The following is a 10,354-nucleotide window of genomic DNA, read 5'->3' as shown; positions in this document are numbered from 1 at the left end:
CCTGTGCCTTTTTTTGGAGGGGAGACTGTTAATGACTGCTTCAATTTCCTTGGGAGATATAGGGCTATTCAGCCTTTCTACCTGATCTTGACATAATTTTGGTAGATGGAATCTGTCAAGAAAATAATCCATTTCATTTAGATTTTCAAATTCTGTGGCATATAGGCTTTTGTAGTATGACCTAATAATTGTTTGGATTTCCTCAGTGTTTGTGGTTCTGTGGTTATGTCCCCATTTTCATTTCTGATTTTGCTGATTTGGATAGTTTCTCTCTGCTTTTTAGTTAGTTTGGGCAAGGGTTTGTCTATCTTGTTGATTTTCTCAAAGAACCAGCTTTTTGTCTCATTAATTCTTTGGATAGTTTTATTTGTTTCTAATTGATTGATCTCAGCCCTGAGTTTAATTATATCCAGCTGTCTGCTCCTCTTGTGTGTATCTGCTTCTTTTTTTTTCTAGGTTTGTCAGTTGGGCCATTAAGTTGTTTGTATGTGATGTTACGAATTTCTTCTTTCAGGCATTTAGTGCTATAAAATTTCCTCTGAGCACTGCTTTCAATGTGTCCCATGAATTTGGGTACATTGTGCCTTCATTTTCATTGAATTCTAGGAAGTCTTTAATTTCTTTGTTTATTTCTTCCTTAACCCAGCTGTCATTGAGTAGTAAGTTGTTCAGTTTTCATGTGCGTGTTGGCTTTTTATTGTTTCTGTTGTTGTTGATGTCTAGCTTTAGTCCATGGTGGTTAGATAGTATACAAAGGATTATTTCAATCCTTTTGTATCTGTTGAGGCTCGCTTTGTGACCCACTATATGGTCTACTTCAGAAAAGTTTCCATGCAGTGCTGAAAAGAAGGTGTAGTCTTTTGAGATTGGGTCTAATGATCTGTAGACGTCTATTAGGTCCATTTTATTTAGGGATTGTGTGAGTGCTTTTATTTCCCTATTTGGTGTCTGTCTAGTTGATCTTTCCCTTGGTGAGAGTGGAGTGTTGAGGTCTCCATTATTAAGGTAATAGGAGCAATGTATGATTTAAGCTTTAATAATGTTTCATTTACAAATGTTGGTGCTCTTGTATTTGGGGCATAGATATTCAAGATTGTGATGTCCTCTTGGTGGATTTTTCCTTGATGAGAATATCGTGGCCCTCCTTATCTTTTTTGATTAACTTGGGTTGAAAGTCTATTTTATTAGATATTAGGATGGCTACTCCAGCTTCTTTTCTGGAACCATTTGCTTGAAAAACAGTTTTCTAGCCCTTTACTCTGAGGTAGTGTTTATCTTTGTTGCATAGGTATGTTTCTTGGATGCAATAGAATGTTGGATCCTGTTTCTGTAACCATTCTGTTAGCCTGTGTCATTTTTTTGGTGAATTGTGTTCATTGATATTGATAGATAATAGTGACCAATGCATGTTAGTTCCTTTTGTAATGGAGTCAGTGATCTTACCCTGTTTCATTGCTTGTTTTCCTTTCATTTATGTTGGGATATTATCTGTATGCCCTGTTTTCTTGGGTTAATTTGTTTTCGTTGGATTGGAGTTTTCCTTCTGTAGGGTTGGTTTGCTGTGTAGATATTGCATAAATTTAGTTTTGTCATGGAATATTTTGTTTTCTCCATCTATGTTGATTGAAAGCTTTGCAGGGTATAGTAGTCTGGGTTGACATTTGTGATCTCTTAGAATCTCCATGATACTTGCCCAGGCCCTTCTGGCTTTCATAGTTTCTGATGAGAAGTCCAGTGTGATTCTGAAAGGTCTACCTTCATATGTTACTTGGCCTTTTTCCCTTGCTGCCTTTAATATCCTTTCTTTGTTCTGTAGATTTAGTGTTTTGACTATGATGTGATGTGATGTGTGTTTTTTCTGGTGTAGTCTATTTGGAATTCTGTAGGCCTCTTGTATATTTATGGACATCTCTTTCTTTAAGTTGGGAAAATTTTCTTCTATGATTTTCTTGAAAATATTTTCTAGATCTTGGAGCCTGGAGTCTTCTTTTTCATGAATTCCTATCATTCTTAGATTTTGTCTTTTCATAGCATCCTTGATTTCTTGGATATTTTTTGATTGGATCTTTTCTGATTTTACTGTTTTCTTTGAGAGAAGTATCAATTTCTGCAAGTGTGTCTCAGCTCCAGAGATTCTCTTTTCCATCTCTTGTATTCTGTTGGTGATGCTTACTTTTGTGGTTCCTGATCTTTTCTACAAGTTCTCCAGCTCAAGGGTTTTCTCAGTTTGTGTTTTCATAATTGATATCTAATTCTGTTTTCATGCCTTGCACCATTTCTATCATGTGTTTGAATTTGGTTTCCTCTCTCTCTATGATGGCCTTTATTTCTTTGTTGGAAAATACTGAGTTACACGGTGGTCTCTTACTGTGGGGTTGGATCTGAAATTTCCTAGGTTGTGTCTTTGAACTGAGCAGTTACTCACTTCCTCACTAAATGTAGCTTCACATTCTTATTGATATACTAGCTCATCTATTTACGTGTGGATTCCCCAGTGAGGAAATATCTGGGAAGTTGAATAATATAATTCCTATTGCAGTTATATTGTGGCAGGGTGTGCTTTGAGTTTGACAGGCGAATGATAATTACCAGACAGAATAAAGTCTGTCACTTTATATCTTTTTTTTCTTTAGCTCTTGCTCTTTATTTATAAATATGTGTTTATATTTATAAATATTTATAAATATGTCTTTATAGCTCTTTCTCTCTCTGTCTCTGTCAGTCTCCCTCTCTTTGCCTGCTTTTTGTGGTTCAGTATGAAAAGCTCTTGAAAGAAACATGTAACAAATCAACTGAACTAATAGTCTTGGAGACAGGAACTGTCATCTCTGGTTTGTGTGCTTTCACCTGCCCAGAATGAGGCATGTGGGGATGCTCAGCTTTTCTCTCAAGCAGGCTATCCACTTGGCCTTTTAATAACTGGTTCTGGAAACTCTTACTGGATTTCACCTGTTTCATAACATCATTCTTCCTCTCATTCAATCAGCACCTAACCATTGTGATATCATAATAGCATTGGGATGTGATGATGAATTTTCATGTCCTGATGCCATTGTGATGTTATAATAACATTGTGATGTCATCATAGCATTGGATGTCCTAATATCATTTTGAAGTCTTACTGTTGTTTAATCATAATAGATTTTGATGTCAAAATTCCATTGTGATGTTAAAGTACAATCATGTCTAAATACCACTGCGAAGTCATAATAGCATTGTGATGTCATAATAACATTGTTTAATCATAATACCATTAGGATGTCATAATATTGTAATATCCTAATAGCATTGTGATCTTATAATAGCCTTTTGAGGTACAAATAGCATTGTGACCTCAAAATTCTATTGAGATTAGATACCACAATCATGTTGAAATACCATTGTGATGTCATATTACCCTTGTGATGTTATAATACCATTGGTCTGTAATAATATCATTGTGATATCATGACATGACACCATTGTGATGTCATGATAAAGTTGTGATATCATAATACAATTGTGATGTCATGATAGAATTGAGATATCATAATACCATGGTGATAATCATAAGAGCACTGAGATGTCATGACACAATTGTGATAACATAACCATTGAGATGTCATAATAAAGTTGTAATGCCCTTTTACAAATGTGATGTCAAAATAGAATTGTGATTTCATAATACCATTGTGAAGTCAAAATACCATAGTGATATCAAAATAGCAATTTAATGTCATAATGCCATTGTGATGTCATAATAGCATTGTGTTGTCATCATAGCACTGTGATGTTATAATACCATTGTGATGTTAAAATTCCATTGTGATGTCATACCACAATTATGTTGGAATAGTATAATATGTCATAATATCATTGTGATATCATAAAAGCATTGGAATGGCATGAGAACATTGTGATGTCATAATAGCATTGTGATGTTCTACTACCATTGTGAAGTCATAATAGCATTGTCATGTCATAGTACTACTGTGATATCATAAAACTGTTGTAAAATCATAATACCATTAGATGTCATACCATTGTGCTGTCATAATAGCATTGTGATGCCGCAATGGAATTGTTGTTATTTTATTACTTTGAAGTTCTTATTCCATTGTAATATCATACTATGATTATAATATCAAAATACCATTGTGATATCGTAAAAGCATTTTGAGGTCATAACGAAATTATAATGTCAAAATTCCATTGTTATATCATAAAACAATCATGTCATAATAGAATTGTTATGTTATAATACCCTTGTGATGTCAAAATTCCATAGTGATATCATATGAGGATCATATAATTGTAATATCATAATAGCATTGTGCTGTCATAATAGCTTTGTGATGTCAAAATTATTTTGTGATGTCATATGACAATCATTATCATGTCATAATAACATTATGATGTCATAATAGCATTGGGATGTCATGACACTATTGTGATGTCACCAAAGCATTTTTATATCAAAATTCCATTGTGATGACATAATAGCATTTTAAAGCCATTATATCATTGTGATGTCTGCATAGCATGTCGTTAGGGTTATGGTTAGGTTTAGGGGTTAGGATTAGCATTAGTGTTAGACATCTTCTACTTGGGTTTGATGTTTATTTTGGCTATCTTTTGTGTGTGTCCTTTTTTGATATGGGATGGACAGTTTTGCCTTTTAAACATACGAAGTATTATTTTTGAGTTTTTAGTACCTAACTAGGATGGTGTGAACTTTGCCAGCTGCAAGACTCCCGTGTCTATTTTGCCTTAGGTATGACCAATATATATGCCCTGTGAAAATATGTCATGTTGAAAGGATCAGTCATCTTCCAGAGCAGTGAGACATATTAATTTAGTCAGCATTTAAAAGTTTTTTGACATGGCACATGTGCAGCTTGCATGTTTGTCTCCCAGCCTAATTTTAGGTTCTTACATTGACCAACAGAACATATCTCTTGAACCATAATGGCCTTTGGCAGGAGTTCTTCTGTGGAAGGCCCAATTTATGAGATTGCCTGGACTTTTTAGAGCATTGTAACATTATCTCTCCTCTTATAAAACTAAAATTGATATGAATTCAATCTTTAAAACAGTAAGGACATAACATCTATCATTATGAGAAAAGAACTGTCATGCTAACCTTCAGGATTTTTTTTTCATTTTGAATCTTTTACCTCTGTGACAATGTCACTTAGGAAATGGAAATTAATGTTTATTTAACCAGACAGCTTTCTAAGTAGAGAAGCTTCAACGTGATGGGGGATTAAACAGAATGTACCCAATGAAAACAGTTCCTACTGTGTTCTTGGATTTAAAATTTCCTAGGTTGTTACTTTGAACTGAGCATTTAGTGGCATATTCACTAAATGTACCTTCATATTCTTATGGATAAAATAGGCAAACAGGGTCTAGGGTTCCTGGGGTGTTGAATCTTTAAGAGCAGCTAAAAGAGAAGGAAATCAGACAATTCCTGGGATTGGTTTGGCTGAAACACAGAAAGAACTGTGAATGTAAAAGAAGAATTGAGGGGCAATAAACTCTTTGAACTCCCTGATTCAAATTCTTACCCTTGTGTCACAAGTTTTTTTTCTTTAAAATATATCAGTTGAAGTATGTGTGGTCCATATACTCATTGGAACATGTTCAGAATCTCAGTGCCAAGTCTCTTAAAGAAAACTGAGATCATCCTTTCCGCAACCTGCAACCACCCCCAAGAAGAAGCCATCTGTCCTGAAGATATCTATACTTCTTCACCTTGATCAAATTTTTCTTATTTATTCATTATGATTTGTTCACTTTTTATCCTCTCTGCTGCCCCCTCCTTCTTCTCTTTCTAGTCCCACTCATCCTCCTTCTTATATCTCTATGACCTTTTTCTAGTTCCCTAACAGGGAGGCCCGCCTCCAACTTCTGTCTGACCCTAGCTTATCAGGTTTCATCTAGGCTGGACGAATCATTTTCCTTTGTAGCCTGATTGCCAGGGAATTTTTCCCCTTGTGTTCTCAATTCCCTTTACTTATTACACAATTCCTGCCAAATCTCCTGCAGGCTTCTCAGAGCTCTGAGGGAAGGGAGAATTTCATAGGGAAATCCTATTCAGTACTAGGTGTTTTAAGGTTTCTCTCTGCATAATATTTGACTGTGGGTCTCTGTATGGAATCCTATTTGATGCAGAAGGAAGCATCTCTGTGGACAGAACATGGCACTGAATTAATCAGTTTAGGGCAGAGAGCAACATACTTTAATAACAACAGCCTGGGTTGCTTGAAAATTTCCGTAGGATGCCCTGGCCCAAAAACTCAAGTAACTGCCACCCAGTTCTCCTAGTGGAAGACTGTTATGGTCACAAAAGATGGCCTTTTTAACTTTAACTGCACTATTATGAGACCTCCTAATAAGTGAATACATACCATATTTGTCTTTCTGCATGTTAGGTACTACACCCAGGATGATTTCTTCCATTTGCCTGAAAATATCTTGTCATTTCTTAGCTGATTAATACTCTGTCATAGAAATGTTCAACATTTCCTCCAAAATAGATGGTCAGTCCTGTTCTTCAGTCCTTAGAATTTGCAGGGACTTTAATCATTGTATTGAATGACAAACTATCAGGATAAATATGTTCTTTTAGCCTAGAAGTCCCTCCATCTTCTTCCACTTACTGTTGATTTGAATTGCAATGTTCCCTTGAAGCTTGTTTATTTACATTTCAAGTCCCCACCGAGTAAATATCTGGGAAGTGTTAGGATTTGTATGGCCTGGTTAGATAATATAATTCTTTTTGTTTCACTTATTTCTTTCTCAGCCCTTTTGTCTTATGTATACATGAAGGCTACTGATTTTTTTTGAATTAATATTGTATCCAGCCAGTTTTCCAAAGGTACTTATCAGCTGTACAACTATGCTGGTAGAAATTTGGGTCACTCTGGTACCTGTCATATCATCTACAAATATTGATACTTTGATTTCTTCCTTTCTGATTCCTATTCCCTTGATCTCCTTCAATTTTCTTATTCTCTAGCCAGGGCTTCCACAACTATGTTGAAGAGATATGGAAAGAGTGGGCAGGCTTGCCATGTTCCTGATTTCAGTAGGATTGCTTTAAGTTTCTCTCAAAATCTCAAAAGATAACACATGCTGATGAGATCGTGGATAAAGGGGAATCCTTCTTCCTTGCTGGTGGGAATATAAACTTGTACAACCACTCTGGAAATCAGTCTGATGCTTTCTCAGACAAGTAAGGAATAATGCTTCCTCAAAAACAGATTATACCACTCCTAGGCATATATCCAAAAGAGGCTTAAGTACACAATAAGGACATTTGCCCAACCATGTTTGTAGCAGTTTTATTTGTAATAGCCAAAACCTGGAAACAACCCAGATGCTCCCCCAACTGAAGAATGGATACAGAAATTTTGATATATATACACAATGGAATATTACTTAGCAATAACAAAACAAAACAAAACAAGGAAATCATGAAATTTGCAGGTCAATGGTGGGAACTGGAAAGGATGAAGGATTATCCTGAATGAGCTATCCCAGAAGCAGAAAGACACACCAAATATATGCTCACTCATATAGACATATAATATAGGATAAACCTACTAAAATCTGTACACCTAAAGAAACTAGTTAAGAGAGAGAACTCTTGCTAAATTACAAAGAGGATGGATATAGGAAGAAGAAGAAAATAGGGAACAAGTTAGGAGCCTGCCACAAAGGGCCTCTGAAAGACTCTGCCCTGTAGACTACCAAAGCAGATGCTGAGACTTATGGCCAATTGCTGGGCAGAGTGCATGGAATCTAATGAAAGAAGTGGGAAATAGTAAGATCTGGAGAGGACAGGAGCTCCACAAGTAGAGCAAGAGATCCAAAAACTCTGAGCACAGGGGTCTTTATTGAGACTCATACTCCAACCAAGTACCATGCATGGAGATAACCTAGAACCTCTACACAGATGTAGCCCATGGCAGTTCAGTGTCCATGTGGGTTCCACAGTAATGGAACAAGGACCACCTATGACATGAACTGATTAGCCTGCTCTTTGATCACCTCACCCTGATTGGGGAGCAGCCTTACCAGGCAACAGTGAAAGAGAATACAGCCACCCCTGATGATATCTGAAAGACTAGGATCAAAAGGAAGAAGATGAAGACCTCCCCTATCAGTGGACTTGGGTAGGAGCATTCATGGAGAAGGGGGAGGGAAGGTAAAATTGTGAGGGGATAGTGTTTTATGGGGGAATACAAAGTGAATAAAGTGTAATTAATAAAAACTAAAATAAAAACTATTGAAAAATGTATTTCCTTTTGGATTTATATTATAGGAGGGTGTGCTTTGAGGTTGATATGCCAATGAAAGTGAACAGACTTAATGGAGTCTCTGTCACTTTACATCTTTGTTTCTGTTGGTCTCAGTCTCTATTTCTGAATTTGTCTCTCTAGTTCTCTCTTTGTTGCTTTCAGTCTACCTCTCTCTGCCTCCAGCTTGTGGTTCAGTATAAAAAGTTCTCAGTTTGTGTTAAGGTCTACAACAACATTACTGCTTGCTGATATGACATCATGTATGCTCTCCTAAAAATATAAGCAATGTCACAATTACATGATATTTGTTTAAATATTTGCCTTGATCAGGGAGCATTGTCACAGAAAATTATTCACTGACTGTGCATTTAACAAATAATAATAGAATCTGTCATAATGTGAAACTCACAAGTGAAGGACACATGACTTTATTAATGATCATTTGAAAGAATTATGTGATGCTCGCTTTGGCAGCACATATACTAAAATTGGAATGATGCTGAGAAGATTATCATGGCTCTTGCACAAGGATGACATGCAAATTCCTGTAGCATTCCATATTTTTTTGAGAAATTAAAGAAAACACAAATATTGGAAATTGTAGAGAGAAAGAACTTAGGGAAGAAAACAGGAACTACAGAGGTAAGCGTGACCAATAGACTACATGAGATGGAAACAAGAAACTCAGTTGTGGAAGATACAATGGAAGAAAACAGTGTATTTGTCAAAGAAAATGTTAAATCTAAAAAATTCCTGCAACAGACCATCCAAGAAATTCAAGACAGAATAAAAAGACAAAACATAAGAAAAATTAGAATAGAGGAAAATTATAGGTGATTCTCTCCTCCAAGGCTCAGAAAGTATTTAAAAAAAATTTAAGATAATTTCTCCAACTTGAAGGAGAGGCCAATAAGAATAGAAAAGATCTACAAAACACCCAAAAAATTAGTCCAGAAAAGAAAATCTTCCCATCACATAGTAATCAAAACAGCAAGTATACAGAAAAAAAAGAAAAAAAAATACTAAAAGTTGTAAGGGAAAAAGGCCAAGTAACATCTAATGGAAAACCCATCAGAATCACACCTGACTTCTCAGCAGAGACTTTGAAAGCCAGATGAATATCATGCAGGCACTAAGAGAACACAGACATCAGCCAGGCTACTATACCCAGCAAAACTTTCAGTACTCATAGACAGAGAAAACAAGATATTCAAGGACAAAAACAAATTTTAACAATACCTACACACAAATCCAATATTACAGAAGACACTAGTAGGAAAAATTCAACCCAAGAAAACTAGCTACTTTCAAGAAAACACAGGAAAGAATTAACTTCACTACAGTAAAACAAAAGCAACCAAGCACAAAACCTTAATACAACAGCCAACATCAAACTCAAAGGACCTAACATGCACTGGTCATTGATCTCTCTCAATATCAGTGAACTCAATTCTCCAATTAAAAAATACAGGCTAACAGAATGGATGCTTAAACAAGACCCAACAGTCTGTTGCATGAAAGAAACACACCTAAGTCACAAAGATAGATATTACCTGAGGGTAAAGTCATGGAAGACTGCTTTCCAAGGAAATGGACCCAATAGACAAGTAGGAGTAGCCATTCTAATATCTGATAAAATAGTCTTTTAACCAAATTTAATAAAAAGAGATGTGCAAGGACACTTCATACTCATCAAGAGAAAATTCCACCAGGAAGATATCACAATCCTGAACATCTATGGCCCAAATACAAGGGCACCCACATATGTAAAACAAACATTGATAAAACTTAAACATCACAGAGATTCCCACACATTAATAGTGGGAGACTTCAACACCCCATTCTCAACAAAGACAGGTCAACAAAACAGAAATTAAACAAAGAAAATATGTCTCTGACAGAGATCATGAATCAAATGGACCTAGCAGATATTTACAGAACCTTACACCCAAACACAAAAGAATTTAACATCCTATCAACACCTCATGGAACTATCTCCAAAATAGACCATATGTTTGGCCACAAAGAAAGCCTCAGCAGATACAAGAAGACTGAAATATTCCCTT

The 10,354-nt window shown here is 35.8% G+C and overlaps 1 non-coding gene across 1 annotated transcript; it reads left to right on the top strand.

Moving 5' to 3' along the window:
- Window positions 1-8,746: 8,746 nt before the first annotated feature.
- Window positions 8,747-8,853, top strand: LOC132651715 (U6 spliceosomal RNA). Its single transcript, XR_009589297.1, has one exon. It is a non-coding gene; the product is annotated as a U6 spliceosomal RNA (small nuclear RNA).
- Window positions 8,854-10,354: the final 1,501 nt, after the last annotated feature.

Source organism: Meriones unguiculatus, assembly GCF_030254825.1.
Source record: "Meriones unguiculatus strain TT.TT164.6M chromosome Y unlocalized genomic scaffold, Bangor_MerUng_6.1 ChrY_unordered_Scaffold_23, whole genome shotgun sequence".
NCBI classification, from domain to species: domain Eukaryota; kingdom Metazoa; phylum Chordata; class Mammalia; order Rodentia; family Muridae; genus Meriones; species Meriones unguiculatus.
Note: the sequence above shows the minus strand (reverse complement) of the source record. Positions and strands in the feature narration are given on the sequence as shown.